General features: G+C 40.4%; 1 protein-coding gene across 8 annotated transcripts in view; it reads right to left on the minus strand.

Moving 5' to 3' along the window:
* The window catches only part of LRRC8B (leucine rich repeat containing 8 VRAC subunit B), a 66,304-nt gene that overhangs the window by 29,472 nt on the left and 10,659 nt on the right, over positions 1 to 26,173 (minus strand). For 3 of the 8 annotated variants that reach the window (XM_070592368.1, XM_070592369.1, XM_070592371.1), the window contains exon 2: positions 216 to 362. The exons of 4 other annotated variants lie outside the window; for them this stretch is intronic. The gene's annotated coding sequence lies outside the window, so the exon portion shown is untranslated. Of the gene's footprint in view, positions 1 to 215; positions 363 to 4,394; positions 4,475 to 26,173 lie in introns of those variants that run through there. One more of the 8 variants, XM_008516086.2, reaches the window with a different exon arrangement.

Below are 26,173 nucleotides of genomic sequence, written 5' to 3' on the forward strand. Positions count from 1 at the left end.
AGTGCTCAAAAATGGTAATTTATTAACAGAGTAGTAGCTTTATCTAAAATTAATCCTTCAAAGTTTGGCTTTCTCTTTTCTCTGTAAAGAGAAAGCAGATTGGACGTTAGGGGGTTTGGTTCTCCACCTGAGTTAGTGATTTTCAGGCTAGATTTTATAGTACATCACACGACTCCAGATACTAGAAAGTGTTATGAAATATAAATGTAACTTACCTTGATTATCTAATATATGGCCCATAGGGAAGACAAAGTATTTGGAAGCCAACCAGTACACAGTGATGCAACATTTAGAAAAAGTTAACTTGTGCAAGTAACCTCCACATTTTGATGCAACGCCTGTCTTCCCAATCAAGATTCATGCTGTAGACAAGACAGATACAGCCAGTGTCACCCAAGCAAAGGCCAAGTTTTAAAACCTATAATCACAGTTGCATAACAATGTGAATGTACTTAATGCCATAGAACTGTGCAGTTAAAAATGGTTAAAGTGGTAAATTTTCTGTTACACATTTTATCACACACAAAAAACTATAATCATGTAAAACAGGAAAACTGTTCTGACCACTTTAAAATGAACATAAATGGATTATACAACTTAAATATACAGTGAGCCCTAATGTACTAGAAAACATGGCAACACACAAAAACATAATTTTACTGTGTCAAATTTACTTTGTCCATAATTCATAAGTTATTATAATAAATACTAAATATTTAATTATCAATTTTCTATGTTACCTTGGGGCAGAGCAGCTATTTCTCTTATTAAATTAGCTCTCATTTGATAGAGATCACTATCTTTATCCACTTGTGCCTTGGATGGACATTTCCACCCCACATATTCAGAGACCAAGGAAGACCATGAAATAGAAAGACTTGGGTGGGAGAGAGATGATCCAACTAATTTGTCGGAAAAAGGCATGGATCTTCTTTTACACTAGATAGCCAAATTTGAAGCTAACACATTTGGAAATCTTACAGTGACTATCTAGGAAAGCGCACACATGAGATTTTTTTTTTTTCCTAAAATAACCATTGAAGCACCCACATGTTTACGAAAATCACTAATAACTTTAGATGAATTTGAAAAGTATTTGATCTTCCTGTGAATGTTCTTTTATTAGGAGGTTAATCTAGCAGAGGGCATCAAGGACAGCCTAATAGGGTATGTGAAGAAGGGCTGGAGAGAGGAGCAGAGTGGAGGGCAGGGTTGGGAGTGGAGGGTGGAGAGGCGTTGCTGATAATGCGGAGGGACTGTGAGTAGAGGGTGTTGGGAAGTGGTCAAAAGACAGCAATCAAAATCCTTTGTTGTTACTTCCTTGGTCTCTGGATATGTTGGGTGGAACTGTTCATCCAAGGCATGAATGGATAAAGATAGTGATCTATATCAAATGAGAGCTAATTTAATAGAAGAAATAGCTGCTCTGCCTCTATAGGGCTATAAGAGAGCAGGATGGGGGGAATGTAGTAATGAGATTGGATGTTTAAATGAAGGAAAATAACCACCCAAGTGGCGTAGAGGAGAATCAAGCCAATGAGGGAGCCCAGCCTATTGGAAAGAACACCCGACCAGGTACCAGAAGACCCAATTTCTACTCACTACTTTACATCTAACTGACAGGATAATGTTGGGCAAGTCATCTCACCTCACTTGACCTGACTTTCCTCACTTGTCACGTTAGAGAGAGAGCCAAATGACCAATAGACCCTCCATTTCCCAGATTCCATTAGCCTGTGAGTTGATTAATTGCAGGTGAAGCTAGGGGATACCTAATCTGAAAAGACACCTCTGGAGTGGTGAGAATTGAACAGGGCTTTAAAAGAAAGAGGTGATACGGGGCCGGCCCGGTGGCGCAGTGGTTAAGTTCGCATATTCCACTTCTCCTTGCCCGGGGTCCGCTGGTTCGGATCCCGGGTGTGGATGTGGCACCGCTTGGCAAAACCCATGCTGCGGAAGGTGTCCCACGTATAAAGTAGAGGAAGATGGGCATGGATGTTAGCTCAGGGCCAGTCTTCCTCAGCAAAAAGAGGAGGATTGGCAGTAGTTAGCTCAGGGCTAATCTTCCTCAAAAAAAAAAAAAAGAGAGCACTTGAATGGTCTACAATTGGCAACAAATAAATCAGTCTTACTAAAAAGAGTAAAAGTGGATTGTAGCAAGAAACGAAGATTATCTAGTCAGGCATATAATGAAAGCATTGATTTTAATTGAAGGTAAAAAGGTAACTGGGAACCATAGAAGGGTCCTGATACTACCCGTCCTTTAAGCATTGGGGTTCACCAGGATTCAGTCTTCGGCCAGTAGCTTGTCTGCTCATGCATATGCTCTCCTTGTGTGACATCCTCTATTCTCAAGGCTCATCCACTGCCTCTCTGTAGATGATTCCCAAAACTACACGGCGAGCCCAGCTCCCTAACCCTAAGCCTCAGAATCATCTCCACAACATCTTCCTGGCTATAGAGTGAGATGTGTGGGGAAGCAACTCAAACTCAGTATGTCCCAAACTGAATCTGCCATTTCTTCTCACACCCACACCAAACCTGCTCTTCCTGGGACCCTGAATGTTGATAGCAACATTAAGAATGAGAGGGGAATGATGTTGAAGGTTGATAGCAACATCAAGAGCTCAGGCACCTAACCCCAAAACCCTTTTTTCCTCTATTCCCTCAAATCAATCAGTTCTTTTCTTAAACTATTCCCTTCTTCTGCATCCCTGCTACCACTGCCTTGGATGGAGCCTGCCTCAACTTTGGGGATGACAACTGAAACACCCTCTCTCTTGCCCTCCTTAGTCCCATTTTCATATTGCAACCAGAGAGCTCTTTCTAAAACATATCACCTCCTGATTCGGGTTTTTGTTATTATAAAGACAAAATAATGTCTCAGGGAGGGGTTGGGGAGGCCTGGCAATGGAACATGATGGAAATGAGTGCCATCTAGCTTCTCTTGCTGTTTTATTGGCTCTTGCTATTTCCTTCCCAGGAATGCTGGGGTTTGATCCCAAAAGGCTGGGCAGACTGGATCACACTCTCTGGGATCACTGTGATCGTCACTCACTTGAGAATAGCTGGAATAGTAACAAAGGATGCTTCGCCATGTGGCTCACTGTGGGTGGGCCCTCAGCCTCACGGGTTAGGCTACGGCCATCTCTAACTGAGCTCCCGCTGCCTGTGTCATGGATTCTGATACAGTCTGGACTAATGCTGTGAGGGGAAGGGATTTTTAAAGCCTCTAGCTCTGTTTCTGTCTACACGTTACTGATATCTATGATCCCAGATACCAGGCACTTTTACAGAAGTTTTCTTCTACTTCCTGGTCAACAGCAGGCATCGCTATGAAGTCAATTCTGGGAATACAGTGATTGTTCCTCCTGCTGGTGCACTGTCCTGTAAAAGTTCTGGGGCTGCTTTGGATAAGTGCAAACTGGCCAGTTTTATTTATTTTTGTATCTTTTGTTCCCCCACCCCTAAGGGCCTTGTTGCTGATTGAGCAAAGCCTTGCTTCTCCACTCACCGCACAGCATGAGAGGTTGGGGTGGTTTTCCATGGTCGCAGCATGGAAAACGTGCAATGGACCGAGTTCCAGGTCTGCCTCCACCACCATCTTCATGGGCTAAAGCAAATCACCCACCCGATCCAGGCCTTCATGTCCTTGGCTCTAAATATGGCCAATCATACTGGCCCTAAGAGTTGATCTCAGTGGTAAAAGAAATTTTGGGGAAGCACTTTGAAATCATTAAAGTGGCACATGAATGTAAAGGGGAACTCATAAAATAAGCCTTTTTTTTTTTTTGTCAGTGATTTTAAAAGAGGATGGCTTTGGCTTTGGAACATTATCTTAAATTGACACAAAGCAACTCAGGAAGTGACCTTTATTTACACCACTTTGGTTCCAAGGAAATGAAACAGCAAGTATTGCAAGGTTATTGATACCTCCTAACATTTAATTCCTACTACAAAGTCAAAAGGAACTTTTCAAAAAGGCCCAGGGGTCCAGATAGAAATATGTGGCCCAAGCACAGAATTGCAGTCGTCTTTTTCACTGTGAGAAGACAACAACCTGACTAGAAAATTGTTCTCCAAATCTACCTTGCAATAATGGACCGATAATGGACCATTTACATTCTGTCATTAGGGATCAAAAGAAAAAAACAACACCCACAACCTCTTTCTCAAGGTGCTAATAAAGTGCAGCCGAGCCTGTCTGCCCAACCTAGGAGAAGGTCTTTTAAAACATTCCAGTCAGCCAACACTGCTTAGCAATTCTGGCTCCGATTTTCTCTGGAAGGTGTGGGAAGTGAAGCATTAGGCAAGAGCATTAAGAGAGAAAAGGTCAGTTTCAAAAGAACAAGCTCTTATGTCATCCGTGTTTCAGGTAAAAAGTCCACTTTTACCTTGGTGTTAAATCAATGCTTCATATTTGCAACTTCGTTAATGGCTGCAGCTGGTCAAAACCATGGGTTTCCATTTGCTCCTGTGCTGGAGCAGAAAAATGTCTGGTTTACATTTAGTGTAAACATAGTGAGATGTCTTTTTTTCTGACACCATTTTCTCTGACACCAACTGGGTATCCTACAGTGCAATCCTATTCTGACACTAACTACTGGGGTTAGCATCAGACTCCACAGGTCTAAGGGCTCTGTCCCACAAGACTGCCCCCCCTTCAGATACCAGTCGTAAGTCCCAGGTACCCACTTCTGTCCAACGTGGTTACAAATTCAGGGGCGCCCACGACCCCCTCCTCAAGTTCGATAATTTAATAGAACAACTTATAGAACTCAGGAAAACACTTCACTTATGTTTATTGGTTTACTGTAAAGGATACAACTCTGGATCAGCCAAGTGAGAAAGATGCATAGGGCAAGGTATTTGGGGTGGGCAGGCGGGTGTGGAGCTTCCATGTCCTCTCTGAGTACGCCACCGTCCCAGAACCTTGACATGTTCACTAACCTGGAAGCTCCCCAGGTCCTGTTGTTTAGGGGTGTTTATGGAAGCTTCATTACATAGGCATGACTGATTAAGCCACTGGCCATTAGAGACTGAAAATCTCCAGTCCTTGTCCCCTCCCCAGAGGTCAGGGGTAGACTGAAATTTCCAGATCTCTAATAACATGGTTGGTTCCTCTGGCCACCAGCCCACCAAGGGGGCTGTCTAGAGGCCCACCAAGAGTCACCTCATTAGCATAAACTCACGTATGGTTGAAAAGGGCTCATTATGAGTAACCAAAGACGCGCCTATCAGGAAATTCCAAGGGTTTTAGGGGCTCTGTGTTAGGAACAAGGGGAAAAACCAAATATATATTTCTTATTATACCACACATAGCATCACACTGCATAAGAACAGTCTTACATGAGGGCTAAATCTCATTCAAAATAGTTGCAATTTGAAACAGTGCCAAGCAGTTCACTTAGAAGGTCAAGCTCACCTTCAAGGCCCAAACAGAGCAATCACTGAAGCCATCGACATCCTGAGTCAACGACTTATAGAAGTTACTTCCTAAGGGACACCTTCCCTGACCACTCTGACCAGGCCCTTCACAAATGTCCTTTTAATGCTCTGTCCCTTGCTTTCACAGCACTTATCACACACCTTCATGTATCTGTTCAACTGAAGATTTATTTCTCTCCAACTAAACTGTAAGCTCTGTGAGGTCTGGTCTACGTTTATCACGCTCATCATTGTATCCCCAGGGCTTAGCAGGCAGACGCTACTAAATATTAAATGAACAGATAAAAGAATTAAAATTAGACCCCCTTGCCTAGAGCAAAGACCAGAACAACTTCTATAATCGCCACATCATCTTTCTTTAATTCACTGAATTCCACATGACATGCAAAGGGCCCCTGAATCCTTTAGCAGATAAAAACTCCATTTGAGCCCTATCAGCAGAGAGGAGAGATTTAGCCCAGCCATGGCATTAAGAAGAATTTGAGGCAGCTCTGGGTATATAGAAGTGATAGAGTGAGGTCAGGCTTCTAACGAACCCACAAATAAATAACAGGAATTAGGTAGAATGCCCACATTCCAAAGAAAGTGACAGGTAGGGCTTCTGTACATTAGGTTGGTCTTGGGTTTCAGAATCCAGCAGGATTCTACAGCTTCACTTGGTATTAACAAAGGGGAGAAACCGTGTTCTCTGTGGGAATTTTAGAGTTCGATGGCTTCCCAGGAGACAAAAGCCACATTCTCCATCTGCAAGTTTAACACAGGACTTCTAAACCAGGGTGGGGTTTGTCTGGCTCAGTGACAAATTCAGCTACACAACATGCATAATCTCTGGTCAGTGACCTAAGTTTCTCTTTTGTGCACAGCAAATGAATCTATGGTTATTTCTTAGCTACCAAACTTGAAAGGCGGAAAGACTGCGCCAAGAAAACTAATGGTGTGTTTTTTTCCTGTCTCCTTTTTTTTCCCTTACCCACACACAAGAAATAATGTTCTTCTATTTATATATGACACCACCATCTGTTTTCATTGTGGAAAGTTTTATTCACTCAAGGAAGGCAACAACTCAGTCGCTGTTAGTTGAACAGAGGTAGAAATGAAGAGGCCCCTATGTGCCACCAACTTGTGTCATGGCCAAAGCTGGGGCACCAAGAAACAGAGCATGAGGAATGTCATATCTTGTACACACTCTGATGCTGGGTTTACTCAACAATCATGACCTCGCTTACGTTGGGTGCAAAGCATCATCTCACATGCTGAAGAGGATAGAAAGGTGTCAAACTCAGACCTGACCCTCAAAAAGAGCTTATGCTTTGGTGAAATAAAGCACGAATACAATTGTTATAAACCAATGTGACCTCAATGAATAAAATTAAATTTAAAAAGCATGAATACAAGAAAGATCAAACAAATGGTTTACACAGCTGTATCTGAAGGCAACATACAAGGAAATCACAATCACCGCAGAGCAGTTATGAGTTGGCCCAAGAAAGATGCATAGGATTTATATAGAAGGTGAGGGATAAGGGGGAGAAGGGATGAGGATTCATAATAGAGCATATAATGTTTTATACGGAGGAATGGAGGAACAAATAAAGAAGGTAGGAGGAAGCCAAGGTGAATTTAAGGCGTTAGTGAAGAGACATTTATGGATGGGGTGGAATTTTTTAGACAGAAATAACAGAGGATAAGAGAGGAAAGTAGGTTAGGGTCAAATATTAAAGAAAGTCTCAAGAGTCATGCTAAGAATTTTTCAAGACAGTTCAGGCCTAGCAAGTAACAAGCACCTGAGAAATGATTGCTGTGGGGTAAAAAATATCACTTTTAGAATTAATAGCCAAATCTTTTTAGGAGAGCAGAAAGGAATTTAGACTTAATCATATAAGCCGTAGGAAGTCACTGATGGTATCTGAGCAGGGGAATGATGGAAAAAATACTTTTAAGAGCATATTAGTGTATATTAGGAAAATAAATATGAAAGCATCAGGAAGAATTCTTCGGAGGGGGTTTGAGAAAAAGAACAGGAAGCCTAATTCTATATCAGGGTATATATCAGATCACCTTGTAAAATAAAACATAAGCGGACTTCAAAATTAAAATCTCAAGTAGAAAAATAGTTATGCTTAAAAAAAATTAAACTTTCAGATTAGTCAGTAAAATGATGCAACTGGACAAAACAATTAGATTTTGAGAGAGCAGACTTTTCCTGAAAGTCTTAATTTCTACTTTTAAAAAAGAAATGGATTTGATTAGTTTTTTTTCACACTAGAGGTACCTGAATACTTTGGTGAAATTAGAAGCTTTGGAGTAAAAATATCATTTTAGAATTAACAGCCAAATATTTTGTGCAATGCTGTACCACACAAGAACAGTCATTTAAAACACACACACAAAATGGTGCCAGATATACTAGTGGCATATTAAACACACCCAAGGCAAGCCATCAGCTTAAGAACATACTGGGCCCTTCTTTTGGAAAAATCATTAGACTCTGTCACCCACCACGCAATCAAATCTCTGTTAAAAATCAAGTTACAATTACAGTACTGTAATTATGGACCAACATTTCATTTGTTTCACAACTGGGGCCTAATCAAACAGTTCTGTAGATGGCTTCACCACAAGGAACTTAATTAAATTCAGTGACAGGGAACTTTTTTTTTTTTTAAAGACTTTTGTTTAAGCAACTGATTTGCCGGTTTAGGTGTCAGAAATCTTATTTCTATAAAAATTACTAGATGAACTAAATCAAACCAAAATGCTTTTATCCATGAGAAAGCAATATTCCTCTCTCATAAACACTTCATTTAAATATTTCCCAGCAACAGGCCTGTGTGGACACACCAGGAAGTGAAACCAAATATGATCACATTGCGAAAGCCGAGTAAAATGAAAGAATACATTTGGAATTAGCTGAGGCACTATTAAAACTTCATTTAAAAATCCATTCCCTTGGAAACATCAATTTAATTAAAGCAGTAATAAGAGAAATTTCAAAAGCATAAGTCTTCATTTTGTTGTTTGGCAATTTCCCCAATCTTCCATGCAAATGTCTTTTCCTGTAGCCAGCCTGGCTCATCTGAAACGCAAGCACTCACCCAGCTCGCCAGGCGAATGGAGAACAGGGTTAAGCTATCATTTTCACACTAGTAAAGCTACTCTGCAACAAAGCAATCGCAATCTTTATTGACTTGCTTTGGAGAAATGTACCTTTTGTGTCTAAGGTAACAAGCAAATCCCATTTCTCCTAATTGTTTTGCTGGGGTTACTGTCATTCCCTTTATTGTGCCATAAACTATGAACTCCCTGAAAACAGGAGCCCGATTTTACTGTGATTAGTTTGCTTTTCAACTGAGTTTGAAGAGTCGGTGACCCAGGCATAGTAAGAGTTATAAGTACCTAATGATTATTGTTATCGTCCAAGGATAGTGTTACTATCAAACAAGAATTGTTACAGTTTATACTTTCCTTCTAAGGTGGATACTGAGCAGAATCATAATTCCTGCACTCCACTACAGTATCCCTCATTCCTAGGAGGGTGCCCGGGGCAGAGGGGGCTAGAAGACACCCAGGCAAAAATAAAACCAATTCTCATTTACTGATTATTATTCTCTATTCCTATTTTTAATTTTAAGCAGGATTTGAGTAAATTTAATATATATAATGCCATGTTTTTATGGACATTTCTTAGCAATCTAAGTAAATAAGGTAGCCCCTGAACTACCTATGACTTCAGCAAGTGATAGGTACCCCCCCCATCAGAGGCTGCACACACACAATGCAAATACGAATACCAGCACTACTCTGCAGACAAGCAGACAGTGCTGCGACACGAGAAGATTTAAAAGAAAAATTATGAATAAAAAAAAAACAGTGGCAAATCCATTGGCACATATATGTGTGTGTACAAATGGACGGTGTCCATGTGCGCATAATAGTATGAAAATTACATGGGTAGTGGATTCAATAAACATTTGAGAGCCTACTCTGTGCAAGACCTGTGTCACTCCTAAGAAAGAGAGGTAATTCTATTGCCGTTGTGTAAAAATGTTGAAGAAGCTGCCGAGGAGTCTAAGCTTGTCTTTGGACCCAACGAGGAAGTCAGTACTGAGCGGGACAGTCCCCTCGTCAGTCTTCTCTCAGGTCACCTCGTTCTCTTCCTGTTACTCTCTCATCCTGGACCAAATACTATACTTTCACTACAGGGCCTGATCCTTTATACCTGTATGTATTGGATTCTCCTGACTGGGGGAATTTATTGAACATTTGCTATGATGTGGGCTGAACAGGAGAAGAAAGAAAAATAATCAGTACGTGAGAATCCACTTTATTTTTGTATCTCACCTTATATCTGCCCTTAAAACACTCATAAAAGAAGGGAAATATACAAAGTGAATAGGGAACAAGGAATTACATAACCAAGGATTAAACAGAATAGTTGAAACAACAACGAGATACATCTGCATAATGCTTTAAAGTTTATGGAGTACTTTTTTCCATAAATCATTTAAATCACGCACTTGACTTTATGATAAGGATAGCAGCTCAGAGAATAAAAATAAGCTGCCTAAGTCACATGTCTAGTGAAGAGCTTGATCTCATAACCGACAGCAAACATTGTGTTCTTCCCACCATCCGCAGCTGTCTCTCACAAATGTCAACAGTTATAGTCCAGGGAATGGAGAAATCTGCATGGGTGAGGTACATCTGAGCCCTTAGGGATATGCAGGAGCTGGATCAGAGAGAACTCCAGCTGGGGAAGAGCAAGGGCAGGGAGGTCTTGAGTAAGGAAGAGCAATGAGGCAGCAGGTCCCAATGAGAGAATCTTCACAGCCAGAGGGAGATGGCTTCACAAATAGTGAGGTAGCAATGACATTCAGGACTCAAGATTCCAGAATGAAGGGTATGGCTTGACTTGTCTCACAAAAGAGAACCATTATAGATTCTAAAACAGAATGTAAGCAATGTTTTAGGAAAGGTAACCTGGTGGGACATGGGCGATACACTGGAGAAGGGAGGAGACACAGAATGAAGGCAAGGGAACCAGGCAGGATCCTATGGCAGTAAGTCAATAACTAAGTACAGAGTGAGGACCCAAATAGAGGAGTGTCAGTGAAAAATGACCAGGAACGAAGGAATTTAACTAGTACTAACAGGGAAAATCTGACAAATATTGGCTGATGGGAGAGATGGGAAAAGGAAAGAGGAATTAAAGTTGAGCTGGTGAAAGACTAGTTAATATTCCAATATTCATTGGAAGATCAATGAGCAATCTGGTGAATTCTGCTCTTTCACTTCAAATCAAGGATAATTAACATAACTAAGGTTTTATTAGGTGTTTTTTGTTTGTATTCTTCTCCCCAAAGCTCCCCAGTACATAGTTGTGTATTCTAGTTGTGAGTGCCTCTGGTTGTACTATGTGGGATGCCACCTCAGCACGGCCTGATGAGCGGCACCATGTCCGCCGCCAGGATACGAACCAGCGAAACCCCGGCTGCCGAAGCAGAGTGCATGAACTCAACCACTCGGCCACAGGGCTGGCCCCATTATTAGGTGTTTGGCATAGCTAAATTTTGACTGAGTATTGCTCTCCAGAGTGAACCCAGAGGGAAAGCTGAAGCAGGTAAGGAGGCCATTTAGGTTCAGATCATAAAAAGTCTTAGCTACCATGCTACGGATTTAATGAAAGTTTTTATGCAAAGGAATGACATGATCTGTACAAATTTTAAATTTAGAAATTTACAATTTGCCGCTTTGGTAGCAGCAACGAGGATTCATTAGAAGGGAGAAGTGTACCAAGTGGGTAGGAGATGAGATCAATAGTCCAAGGGATAAAACAAGAAAGAAGGCTTGAACTAAAATGAGACCGGGTGTGAGAAGAAAAGGGATAAAAGCAAATCCTTTTTATTTTTTTATTGAGGTAACATTGGTTTATATTATATAAATGTTGGGTGTACCTCATTACATTTCGATTTCTGTGTAGAGTACCTCGTGTTCACCACCCAAAGACTAATTACCATCCCTTACCATACCACATGTGCCCTGTCACCCCTTTCACCCTCCTCCCTCTGCCCTTCTCTTCTGGTAACCACCAATCCAATCTCTGTCTCTATGTGTTTGTTTATTATTTTTATCTTCTATTTATGCGTGAGATCATATGGTATTTGACTTTCTCCCTCGGACTTACTTTGCTTTGCATAATACCCTCAAGGTCCATCCATGTTGTTGCTAATGGGCAAGATTTCATCCTTTTTATGGCTGAGTAGTATTCCATTGTGTATATATACCACATTCTATTTATCCATTCCTCCCTTGATGGGCACCTAGGTTGCTTCCAAGTCTTGGTTATTGTGAATAATGCTGCAGTGATCATAGGGGTGCACATATCTTTATGCATACGTGTTTTCATGTTCTTTGGATAAATACCAGCACTGGAATAGCTGGATCATATGGTAGCTCTAAGTTTTTTGAGGAATCTCTATGCTGTTTTCCATAATGGCTGTGCCAGCTTACACTCCCACTAGCAGTGTATGAGGGTGCCCTTTTCTCCACATCCTCTCTGACACTTGGTATTTCTTGTCTTGTTAATTATAGCCTTTCTGATGGGAGTGAGGTGACATCTCATTGTAGCTTTGACTTGCATTTCTCTAATAGTTAGTGATATTGAACATCTTTTCATGTGCCTGTTGGCCATCTGTATATCTTCTTTGGAAAAATGTCTGTTAAGATCTTTTGCCCATTTTTTAATTGGGTTTTAGCTTTTTGTTGTTGAGATGTATGAGTTATTTATATATTTTGGATATTAACCCCTTATCAGATATATGGTTTTCAAATATCTTCTCCCAATTGTTAGGTTGTCTTTTCGTTCTCTTGATGGTTTCTTTCGCTGTGCAGAAGCTTTTTAGTTTGATGTAGTCCCATTTGTTTATTTTTTCTATTGTTTCCCTTGCCCAGTCAGACAAGGTACTTGCAAATATGCACGCAAACACTTTTAAGTACCATCACTCTTAAGCACTTTCAAGCAGCTACTCTGCTAAATAGCTTGTGGATGTGGATTCTAGGGTTACTCAGGTATTGATCAGAAGGACTTGGTGGCACACTAGATGTAAAGGAGAGCCAGGACTCAAAGACAAGTGGCCACCCTAGTTTTGGCCACAGGGTCAATGGTTAAACTGGTTGGTAGAGGAAGGTGATAAATATGGTCCTTAAAACACCTGAGTCCATCTCCTACATAAAGGAATCCACTTAATACCTTCCTTTCCAAATATTTCCGCTTAAAGATGAGACAATTTAATTTTTTATGAAGGCAATCAAGTTGACTAAGATATAAAGTCTGTATGTTATAAAACACACACATACACCCATTTCTTTGAGTGGCTTCTACTTCTCTGCCCAACTAAAGGTAAACAGGATTGGAAGCAAAGATATTTTATTTTTAAATAAGTTTCAGCCCTCTGCTCATTGCCTTCTTGATCATGAACTGCCAAGTCTCTAACACACTATGAAAGGGCATATTTTTCATTTTACTTCAGTGTAAAAAAGCCGCTCTCTCTCGCACTACTTCATCTTTAATCTGCACTTTAAACTTCTTAGTTGTAGAACTAGTGAATATATTTAGCTTAACAACAGAGTTAATGGAAACATGAAGGAGTTTCAGATGTGGTATGCTTTGTATTTTTATAAATATCAATCTATTCTTTGCTAGCTTTGATAAAGTTGGAAAATTTATCCTTGGGGAATCTAATTCTGAAGAATTCTTCCTGTTTTGTTTTTTTCCCACATAATTTATCTCCTTTCAATGTACTATATAATTATTCTGTCTATTTTCTGTATCTACCAACTAGGCAGTAAGCTCCAAGAGCACAAGGCTTACATCTGTAGGGTGCACTGAGACATCCCCAGCACTTAGCCAGGATAGTGGGGGCTCAATAAATAATTGTGGACTGAATAAATCAGCGTTCTGTGATTATTATACTTCAAAAACTTAACATGTGTTTTTCCTTAGCAATCATGACTCAATCTCCATGGTCCAACTTAACTTTGAACTATGATTTCTACTTATTATGCCTTCTATTTATATTCCTCAAAGAAATTCTTCCAGGACCTATACTGTGATGGGATCTGTGGGGCACTGATGGGTAGTGGTACAAAGGAATTAACATGGGGAAACTGAGGCAAGTGTCAAACTTCCCAGGGCCTCCGGGTGACTTCTCTGTCTAGCTCTTATGAAAAGTTATGATTCTTCTTCTGCCCACCCTATTCTGACTTCTGGTTTCCTGATCTCAATTCCTGTTTTCAGCAACTGTTTCAATCTAGACTTCCTTTTGGTATTCTGACCTCAGGTTACCTGAGTTTGACATCTGTTGTTTGCATTGCTTGACATTTTGATTTGTGTGTGTGTGTGTGTGTGAGTGTGTGTGTGGTTTAATCTAGAGAATAGTTTAAGCCTGTATTTTTACACAGACCAGAGACCCACATAACTTAAAATTACAAGACAGATGTTATAGACTACTTTCCCCTCAAGGTTCTTAAGCGTCCTTCTCTGTTCCCATTATAAAACCTACTAATTTCCTCAACACCCTTTTGATGGGATAATCACAGTGACCACTTGCCGTCCTTATTCAACATAAATTCTTTTTCTGGTCAACTGGATTTAGTCAGTAGGAATTATTATACAAAGACAAGAAGAAACTATTATCATACTTCAAATTCATATTAAGAATGAAATTAAAAGGACTTCAACTTAGAAAAAAAGAAATATATTCTAAGTAATTTATGCTACAAACTTTCCATTTGATGTCTAGACACACATTAGGAAAAAATATTGTGCGTGCACACTCTGTGAAATGTAGCCAGTGTATAACCCAGGCTATGCTTTTATAGTCACTGGGTTGGGTCTAATTTAATTCATAGGCCAACACTTCCAAACACATCAATTGTATGAGCAAAGCGATGTTTGGAAAGGCTCTCGTCATCAGCACAGAAGACAATGCACTTGACAGCACTCCTTTCTTGAGCAATGACTCAAATCAGCTAGACTGAAAATAAATCTAAAGGGTACACAGCTGTCATATAACCCAAAGTAGCCCTCTGAGCAATAGCTTGATTCATTTTTCCCTACTTGTACAACTGGTTCTGCAAACAGGATTGCAATCCAACAAATGCATTTTCCCCCCACTGTGACCAGTGAGCTTTTCAGCGTACCAGAGAGGGCTCTTTTGGCTTTCTTTGCCCTTACGGGTATGGTAAACTGTACATAGTGATTTCTTGATTTTATCTAATGAGAGACAGACATTTAAACAAGCTCCGTGAATCAGTTACAAGTAAGAGCTCTAAAATTAGAGGATAATATTTTATCAAACGAATGTTAGTATCAAAGTTTGAGGGGCAGACTGCCTACTGGGTACGGGCAACCTATTTATTTTCATTGTAACATTCCTTAATTATTGCTTTAAACTTTTTACTATGGAAAATTTTAAATATACACAAAAGTAGAGAGAGTGGTATAATGAAGCCCATGTGCCTGTCACTCTGATATAATAATCATGATACCCACTCCCACTGGATTATCTGAAACAAATTCTAGATATATTTTATTTGCCTTATTTCAGCATGTATGTCTAAAAGGTAAAGAGTCTTAAAAAATATAACCACACGTTATAATCATACCTAGTAGTGTACAGGTAGAGATTTAACAATCAGTTGTCTGGGGAAAAACAAAAAGGCCCTGATTTGTAGTCTTTGCCAATTTCCACGCTGTAAATATTCCCACCATGGCCAATTTCAAGCTACCAGCACGATGTTGTTGAATATGGGGTTGATAAGAAATGTGCAGCACACCATTATACAGTACTTTCACTATGCAGATACATTAGACATAGCCTTAAGAGCATAGATAGTAGCAAATTATAGTAAAATAATTAGGAAGTGATAAGTTTTGAGTATTTTATTTTAATACTTTAATTTTAAGTTTGCATAATTTAATTTATTGACTGTGTTTAACAATCGGCTTACAAAATTCCTGAATATATAACATCGGCCCTCATCAGCTCTAGTATACCACTGATTCATATCCAAATAATTAACAATTTCTTAATATTACCAACTATCCAAATTTCTATGACATGTCCCTCTACCCTCATTTTCCTCAGCAACAGAGAAACATTTTAAACAGGAAGGAAGAGGAACTTGCTTCAGAAAGCTACACCAAAGTGTTAGCCTTTCTAAATGGTTCAATGAGGCTGTGTAGAACTCAGTTAGCTGTTACAGTCTGTTTCCAGGACGTTAAATTAGGTGCCGTCATGCACATGTACCTTCATATTACTGGGGAATCACAGTAATGTTTTTATTTCACATTTACTGCCCATTCGCAGGCCCACAAGAGAAAGAGTTTGAAAAGAAGTAGGAAAGGGACTTGGCAGAAGGGAAAACAAGTCCTTTCCAGGTAGATAAGCATGGCTGAAGGAGTGTTCTACAAGGAAGATTCCTAAGAAGGTGTGAGATACCCTCTGTACCCGATAGGTCCCATCACTGAAATTCAGTTTGTAAAAAGCCCTCTTTAAATGTGCCTTCCAGAACTGAATGTCACGTCAGATGCGGTAGGGTCTAAGTAGATGGTAAGGTGGGGTTGCTGCCATCCTTGAGGAGGATGCCAGGCTGCACAGCAACCCCACCAGCTGACTAGGCAGCTCACAGTCAAGTAAAACTCACGTCCCTTCAATGATCCAGTGTCTACCAGTCCTCACCCAAACTCCATAGTGTACGTTCAGGAAGCCCCACCTGCCACCAAATCTGCTTCCAAACGGCCTTCCCAACATCATTTTCTACTGCGCCTTTGACAAAACCCTTTATTCCAGATAGGCCAGCCTATCCACCGTACAAAAAAATGCATACAACTTGAATACTTTAAACTTTCATTACGAAAAATTCCTAACACACACGAAAGTATAAACTATATTATATAAGGAAGTCCCATGTACCCTTCACCCAGTTTCAACAACTATCACTTCATACCACAGCCATGCCCAGGATTAGTTTGAAGCAAATCCTGGACGTATCATTTGACCCCCAATTATTCCAGTGCTGCAGATCTTCTTTCCTGCGCGCCTACGCTCACACATTTCCTTTCTACCCCCTTCATGTTTCCAAATTTTATCTCATCCTGCAAGGCTCTCACTTTCTACACTTTTTCCACTGAACTTGTCACTTAGTCATATGTCTCCTTGGACATCTCTCTTATTGCTATCCTGCTGTTCCTCACCTCTTAAATTGTACACTTACAATGTCATTGGCCTTGAAAGCAGGAAAACCTCTTTCACTACATATATAGTGCAATAATAAATGCTTAGTAGGGAAAGAACTAAAGAATAACAATTTGGTTTGTAAAGTTTACTGAAATTTGGTACAACAATTTTACACAGCATATTGATCAAATTCCTCATACGGGAAATGTCTCAAGGTATAGAACAGGGCATGCTGGCACAGTATGACAGGGCAGAAAGAACACAGCATGTGGAGTTAAAAGGCCCGGGTTCTTGTCTTGGCCCTTCTGTTTGTGTGTTATTTGGGGTATATTGAGGGACTTCTCGAAGTTCATCCATAAAGTAGGGATTAACTGAGCCATCTTCTCTCTTTCCCTCACTGGACTGTCGAATCAAATGTGATTAGACGGCTTTGTAGTTGATAGAGCATGTTGTTTATAGACATCATTACCTGTAAAGGCGGAAATGACTGGCCAAATGACTTGACAACAAGGAAAACTATTGCTTTGGATCCTGAATGTATGTGAAGAATAAATTTAAGGTCTCAACAAGGAAAATGGGGAATGTGATAGAGATCATGTGGGATTCAGAAGCAAGAGAATTAACCCTGGGAAGAATGTAAGAGTATACTTAGTTTCTTTCTGAGATCTCAAAAACCACTGCCTTATAATTAAAACAGACAAATTAAAGGACCCTAAAAAGAGACTGCAGTGGGGGCCAGCCCGGTGGCGCAGCGGTTAAGTGCACATGTTCCGCCTCGGCGGCCTGGGGTTCGCCTGTTCGGATCCCAGGTGCAGACATGGCACCGCTTGGCAAGCCATGCTGTGTCAGGCGTCCCACATATAAAGTGGAGGAAGATGGGCATGGATGTTAGTTCAGGGCCAGTCTTCCTCAGCAAAAAAAGGAGGATTGGCAGGAGTTAGCTCAGGGCTAATCTTCCTCAAAAAAAAAAAAAAAGAGAGAGATTGCAGTGGAAGCAAGATATACTGTAAGCTATTTAAGAAAAAACGTGTTACATTAAATAATTAAATGAAAAGGCAAAATTCAATATCTGATACCCTTCTTCAAATAAAACTGCAGAATCATCTAATAAAATGGTTATAATTCTGAGTTTATGCTCTCCTGGGACATTTTCAAAGCCTTTGGTTTCTCAACTTTCATAAAAATAATCCTTAATATCAAACTGCAAACATTACCATGTTATACCAAAAACTACTTAAATTACAATGGAATTAAAGTCTCTTCTTCCTCTGGTAGAAAAGAGGATAGATGGCTTTATCAAGAAAATACTGTTCTACAAACCACACTGCAAGCTGCATTAGTGTCCTGTGAGAGACAGGTCAACCTACCTAAACTATCCATTGGAATACTAATATTATTATATCATAAGTTTTCTTGGAAGTAAATGAAAATTACAAGAGTTGAGGAAAAGGTTTCAATTTTATAAAACTCTAAATAATCTAGGCCAACATAGAGAAAAGGGTTTTTCAACTTTGGACACGAATACAATACAGCAATAGTTGGTAAAAAAACAACAGCTGCTAAGCCTGGTAAATCTAAATGAGATTATTAGGTCAAAATCATAGAAATACACAGAGGACATTTCAAAATTCCCAGCACGCTGACAACAAAGCACCAAGGCAGAATCTCATTAGGAAAGGAAACAGTTTTAGAAAGAACTTCTTTATAAGATTTCACCATGTTTAACATCTCCGAGGACTTGACCAGAGGAAAAGCAGGACTCAAAAGGGTAAACTGCAGAACAATCGTTTCCTTCCTCTACCCGCTTTCCCTCTCACCAACCCCTGCTGCACACACCAGACAACTCTGTGTCTCCTCACATCTTCTCCACACACACACACACACACACACACACACACACAGATTTTTAAAATCATGGCTTTTCAAAAATGAGATCATACTATTAGCATAAACTTTCCCCTGTATAGATTGCTTTAAGACAAAGAAACTACCAGTCACTGATTCAGTTACCTTCATGCACAACAGGAAAAGAAACAAAGGAGTTCTAAGACTTCTAACAAATAAAAATGAGGATTTTATACCATCCCGACTTATTTTACTTTGAGTATTGTTACCCAGCATGACCAATTATCACAAGAGGCTTTTCAAGGTTACGGTCTACGTATCTCAAAATAAGCACTGAAAATGTGAAGGACCATAATTCTTTTTATTTGTCCCTTTGCTGAATAATTCAAGGTTGAATTTCAGAGAATGTGAAGATTGAACAAATTTCAGGCCATAACAAAAACTTAGAGGCTTTTCTGACTTGGTCCTCGGACCGCTATAATTTCTTCTAATTTGTCTGTAGTTTCCTATTCAATCAATAACTGTACAAGCTGAATTTTTCAGCGTTAAGTAATTTGACTCTACTTTAAAAATGACCAGGAAAAAGTCCATGTAAGCCTGGTTCACTGAAACAAATTAGAAATCATCAAAAGACACATCAGGCGGAGCTCGCCCTGATAGCTCCTCCTAGGTAGATAAGATGGAACAAGCTGAGGGGGAGGACGCAGGCCCTAATGCAACAGCTGATGTGATGAGGCTGAAGCAAATACACTCAGGATATTAGAACAGTCATGGAAGCTGACGCTCATCACAAGATAACCATATGTTAAATATTCTCCTAAGTCCCTTATATCAATCAACTTATTTATGCTCCCAACAACTCCATGAGGTTATCTCCACTTGACAGATGAGGCAACAGAGTTATGCGACTTACCTAAGCCTGCACAACTGGTAAACGTTTAATAGTAAAACTAGCATGAATGGGAATAATCTTCAAAGAGATCTTTGAGGGGCATAAAAAGTAGCTTAGCTCAATGGAATGAACTGCAGACTAAACACGCATTCATTCATTCACGCATTCAGTAATGAGTGCAGGAGTAGAAGTCAACACGACAAACGAGAGTGAACGCTCATCCTGCCTACCACCTGTCTTAACTTTTGCCAAGCTACGCGATTGCTCAAAATGCCAGCTCAATTGCAAACCTGGAAATGATTCTGGCTGGCCTACTCTCTACGTTCCCATTGATGATAACATCAAATGCAATCGAAACTCCCTCCGCCCAGGAGGGATCAGAGAACAATCGCCCACGAAGGAGCAAACTCCTCACAAATACAAGCTCTATTCTCTCCACAAAACCTACCTCATGCGCCCCCAGTTTTCAAGCCTTCTGGAAGACAACGAGCTGTCCTGCATGGAGTGAATACCTGATTTCACTAGACCTCTTTGTTTGTTCTTCCCAGAGAACAAACACTATTTCTCCCAAGTCTTTCCTCATTTCTAGTCAGAAGATATTCATGCTTAAAAGCTGTCTTAGTTCATTTTGGCTGCTATAACAAACTACCATAGACTGAGAGGCTTACTCAACAAACATTTCTCACAGTTCTGGAGGCTAAGAAATCCACTAGCAAGGTACCAGAAGATTCAGTGCCTGGTGAGACCTCGATTCCTGGTTCACACCTGGACCCCGTCCTGCTGTGCCTTCCACATGGCTGGAGGGACAGAGGAGCTCTCTGGATTCTATTTTATAAGGGCATTAATTTCCATTCACGAAGGCTTCACCCTCATGACCTGATTACCTCCCAAAGGCCCTGCCTCCTAATATCATCACTTTGGAGGTTCGATTTCAACACATTAATTTTGTGGGGGGAACACAAATATTCAGTCTACAGTAGAAGCTATGATTTTTAAAGTTGTACTAAGGTAATGTATATTCACTGGTAATCTGAAATTGAAGATTTGGAGGACCCAATAAATAATCCAAAGAGAACTTAATCCATTCCTTCTATGAAAAACGACTGAAAAGTTAGAAGTTAGAGTAAAACTTGGTAATCATAGTTTGACTTAGGTAATTACCATGGGATCCTTGTGATGAAAGGAAGTAGGAATATGACCTCTTTTTCAAATTTCTTTCATATTGGTCTCCTCTGCTCCATCCCCAATACCCTACTTGGCCCCCAATTGATCTGTCTCATCTCTAATACATCTTCCACATAGCTGCTAGCATCACTTCCCAAAACAAATCTGATGTCACCTTCTGCTTTAAAACTTTCCTTGTGGCTACTGGGCTCCTCAGGATGGAAGGAGCTCCTCATACAGATGAAGCTGTGTGCTGTTCATATGGTTAAAAATTCGTCTTCGAGGGGCTGGCCTGGTGGCGCAGTGGCTAAGTTCGCACGTTCTGCTTTGGCAGCCCGGGGTTCTCCGGTTCAGATCCTGGGTGCGGACATGGCGCTGCTTGGTATGCCATGCTGTGGCAGGCGTCCCACATATAAAGTGGAGAAAGATGGGCATGGATGTTAGCTCAGGGCCAGTCTTCCTCAGTAAAAAGAGAAGGATTGGCAGCAGTTAGCTCAGGGCTAATCTTCCTCAAAAAAAAAAAAAAAAACATCATCTCCAAGTGCGCCCCAGGCAAAGAATAAGCCAAAGTCAGCACTGGGAGTTCCAACCCCCACTCCAGTGCTCTCGGTCTTTCACTCATTCACGTCACAAAGGGGAAAAGCTGACTGGGGGGAGGGCTAGCAGGTATTGAAAAAACAAAGTATGAAGTTGATTCCAAGCATTTCATATCAGTTTAACAGACATTATAGCAGATAACAAAATTGGCAAAATATGGGTTCATCAGGCAAAAAGAAAGGAGGTACAAAGAAACAAGAATTTAGATAGGAGGAACTTTAGGCCCTCATGCCACAATGCAAAGGCACATGGAACATTCAGCTCCTTTCACTTGAAAATTTTAATTCATGTCTCATGACTTCATATTCTAAATATTCTATATTCTAAATATTCTCCATATTCTAAAACATTGTGCTAAGTTATTTTACCCTGTATATGCCCCTGAAATATAAAAATATAAGCAACACAAAACTTAAAACATAACAATAAATTTAAAAACAATTGTCCAGAAGATGAAATTGATTAACTGGAATATTTTATTTAATCTTTTGAGTATTTTATCAGGGGTGTCTAAGAATATGATACATGAAGATGTAATATATGAAAGAATGAACATGCATAAACTACCAGTGAGCATCTTCTCTCGGATTCTATGGAAAACACTAATTTCCACAATATGTAGAAAATATTTAATTGCAATCCTAAGACAAGCATAAAATAAGTGTGTATTAACAATTTAACCACTTACTTAAGAAAATTTAACAGACGGGAGCAAATACTACAAGCTATTAGTAATCAAGATAGATTTCTATTTAATTTTTAAAAAACTTAGGGGGCCAGTCCAATGGCATAGTGGTTAAGTTCATGTGCTCTGCTTCAGCAGCCTGGGGTTCATAGGTTCGGATCCCAGGCATGGACCTACACACCACTCATCAAGCTATGCTGTGGTGGTATCCCACATACAAAATAGAGGAAGACTGGCAAGGATGTTAGCTCAAGGACAATCTTCCTCAAGCAAAAAGAGGAAGATTGGCAACAAATGTTAGTTCAGGGCCAATCTTCCTCACCAAAAATAAATCTAATACAGGCTAACTACCTTGAAGGGAGGAAAACCTAAGCTGGCAAATTTCCACTGAAAAGCTAAGTTGAACAATGCAAAATCAAGCAACAGGGTTAATGACTACTAAAACAAGCCTAAGATTCCCTCCCATGTAACATGCTTCAGTAAATGTGCCTTTTGCATTGGGTTGACTCTTTGTATGCCACTAATTTCTGTACTACATTCTCCCCGCCTGCTTCCAACGCTCTTCCTTCACCTTCATGACTCTAGGTAGTGAAAGGTCTAGTGAAGTGCAGAACAATGGGAATAGCAGGGCCGGAACCAGCCTGTAACCCTAGTGCCCACTCCCAGCTGGGCTGGTCCAGTCCTGCTGCCAATAAAGAACAAGCCACACATGAAAAATCTAGATCCCCTTTCAGCATTGTAAACCATGTAGGAGATGCTTATTATATCTGCTTTGTTCTCTATTTCTATGGTGCCCATCACCATAGTAACAAGGCACACAGATGGAAAAGTAGGCTAGAAATACCCCAAAATAGGAGTGGGGATAGGGACTATGGCAGAAAGGGTCTTTCACAGATTAAGAGAGAAAAGGCTAGACTTTTTTCTATCAGAGGTGTCACGACATTAACGGGCACTTCTAATGGAAAAAGTAAGTTTTCTTTAAGAGAGCAACAATAGAAAGCAGCCTAAAAATTCAATAAATATCAATGTTTATAGGACGCAGACTTGGAGGTTTTAAAGCCAGATGTATTTCATTAGAAAATCTTGTATGCAAATCAAAAGCATTACACAGCATCCAATTTTGGAAATCATGTGTGGATGATTACTACTTAAAATTTTTGGGCTTTTGTAGTACTAAAAGTTGAGACATCTGGTAAGGAAGTGTGGCTGGGAAGATAAGTTGGTACAATGAATATTTTCCTGAAAGTGACAAGTTTATCTTCCAAGTTTCTGTATAAAATGTCCCAAGAGGAAATCACTGGGTGGAGTGGCGGGGTGACTGCTGTTTCACCCTAGGGAGTCACTGCCCCTGTTGAAACTGGGACAACGCCTTTCTCCTCGCCACCTCTCTGCTGTCTGTACATTCAGAGACCTTCAAAGGCAGTATCAGTCCCTATTTGCCCTTTAAAGTCATGACATGCCAAAGTCTCATCTGTAAGAAAAGAGAAACCTCACCCCAAGATCTCCATTTTTGTTTTTCCTTTCCTGCTGCCAGCCTGAGTTCTCCCTGCTCATAATTCTCTAGGACATCTGCAATACTTGGGATGTTATTTATGTTGTTACTGGTCAGGAAATAGGAAAAGGAGCCACACCAGCTACACAAGCTACTTGGGGAGGTTTTACTCTATGTAAATAAAAATGGTGCAGATACACAAAAAGCAGGAGATGCTTATGGACTACAACTGTTTTAGAGAACTTAACACTCTAGCTATTTACAGATTTTAGTGGAAAAAATGGACAACTTTGTGGGAATCTTAAGTCTTTGACTCAGCCACTAATTGTGACATTGTAGATGATTCTTACTTTGCCTTTCTCAACCTTAACGTCTTATCAGTAACAAGAAAGGACTGAAATAGAACAGGGATATGAACTTGAGGTGATCCAAGGATGATTTCAAGGCATGTTAAAATGTTATGCGAAAAAGTATTTTTTTGAGAAAGACCCTCAAGGACATCTATAATATAAAAACGTTAAAAATCAATAGATACTCTCTAAGGTCTCTCACACGCAACTCTAGAACACCATGACTTGAATCAACTTATCCAAATAAACTCAGGGCTTTGAACTCAGACTCAACGAGCACAATATTCAGGTCTTCTCAAAAGTCTCTTCCAGGGCTGGTCTGGTAGCACAGCGGTTAGCTTCGCATGTTGCGTTTCGGCGGCCCAGGGTTCACCGGTTTGGATTCCATGTGTAGACATGGCACCACTTGGCAAGCCATGCTGTAGAAGGTGTCCCACATATAAAGTAGAGGAAGATGGGCACAGATGTTAGCTCAGGGCCAGTCTTCCTTCAGCGAAAAGAGGAGGATTGGAGGCAGCTCAGGGCTAATCTTCCTCAAAAAGAAAAGTCTCTTCCAGGGGATGCTGTCCTGACCACCCTATCTAATCCCCACCACCAACCTCGCTCCAGCCCCTCACTCTGATTGTTTTCTCACAGCACTTAGTACATGACATAATACCTTGTATTTGCTTATTGTCTATCTTCCCTCTTCCAGGATGTACGCTCCATGCAAAAAGGGGTTTTTTTTGTTTTCTTCTTTGTTGGATTTATTCCCAGCACCTGGCACAATGCCTGGCAAATATTAAGTGCTCAAAAAAAAAAAATCTGTTGAATGAATTAAGTTTTTCAAACCTATAAAATGAAGCATGACAGAACAAAAACTCAAATGCATTGTTTTTTAAAAATCTGGGGGCCTGCTGAGAGCCATGTACTCTACTAAGCATTTTACAAACATGTCTATCTTAGTTAGTCTTAATAAGATGACTTTAAGGCAAATTTTCCAATCCTTAGAGTCTTTTACAAAATAACACATCTGGGAAAAGGCACCAGGCAATATATTGTAGAAAAAGCCACTTCATCGGGTGCCAGATCTGCTGCTAACTAGTGGGGTTTGCCTAGACAAGCCACATATCCCCTTACAAACTAGTCTCCACATTTGTATCGTGGGGATAATACTGGCTCCATCTACTGCAAGTCATCAGGAGAATAAGTATGAATGTAAACGCTTTGGTATGTTAGAAGTGATGTACAAACATATACCATAGCAAGTAATGTGGTGGGGGTTCCTGTGAACTGTTTCAGGAGAGATTTTCTGTGAACCCTTGGGAGAAGGTAAGAGAGCAAGGGACATCTGTACAGTGTCCTTTCATGCATGCAAGAGCATCCAGGACCAGAAAGACCAGTAAAGGTTCCCTACTCATCAGGATTGGTGGTCTAGCGGTTAAGATTCGGCGCTCTCACTGCAGCAACGTGGGTTCATTTCCCAGTCAGGGAACCACACCACCCACCTGTTGGTTGTCATACGATGGAGGCTGCCTGTTGCTGTGATGTTGGAAGCTATGCCACCACTATTTCAAATACCAGCAGGGTCACCCATGGTTTCAGCGGAGCTTCCAGACTAGACAGACTAGGAAGAAAGACCTGGCCACCGATTTCTGAAAAAATTGGCCATGAAAATCCTCTCAATAGCATGGGAGCATTGTCATATATAGCGAGGATGGCACAAAAAGACCAGGCAGGGTTCCACTCTGCTGTGCACAGGGTCACCAGGAGTCGGGATTGACTGGAAGGCACCAACAACAAACTTAACAGGATGACAGCCAGGCCCATCTCCTCTCCCTGCAGACTGCATTACTCGGTAAAGAAAAAAACGTCCCAAACTTAGCTTGGGATCAAACCTTTTTGTATGCTGTAATGTATACCCTTCTCCTGGGAAGAAATTAGCATCCTTGATAAAATGCTGAAGAAATTTTTTTTTCAGTGGGATTAGAACTTGTTAGAAACCAGTCACCCACTGACCTAGGTGACTGTCAGTCAAGCATCTAGTGGTCTTTACTAACACCCTTTTTATATCTAGTGTAACAATGGGTATAAAAAAATTATGTAAAGTTTCTAACTGTTCTAGGAGAGTTTGACTGCGGGTTCTTAAAAATGGATAATGGTATCAAATTAGCTCCCATCGGGTATATTTAAAAAAGTGATATGCTCTAACCATGCTTTTTCCCTATTGAATGTTCCCACCTACCAAGAAGAAATCTTTAAATTGGCCTATTAGGGGCCTTTTCTCTTAGAGTTGATAGCTAATTTCACTGAAAAGTTTTCTTTAGCATCCAAACCAGTTGATCTTCGAACTAGGGTGTGGGATTTGGGGGCCCTTTTGTGGAGCGAGGGGTACTCTGGTAGAATCTATTTCCAGATCATCAATTAACTCTTGTCTGAAAGTATCTGCTTCAAAACATCCGATGTCCTGCTGATTCCTTC

This window comes from Equus przewalskii, chromosome 24 (genome assembly GCF_037783145.1).
Source record: "Equus przewalskii isolate Varuska chromosome 24, EquPr2, whole genome shotgun sequence".
NCBI classification, from domain to species: Eukaryota; Metazoa; Chordata; class Mammalia; order Perissodactyla; family Equidae; genus Equus; species Equus przewalskii.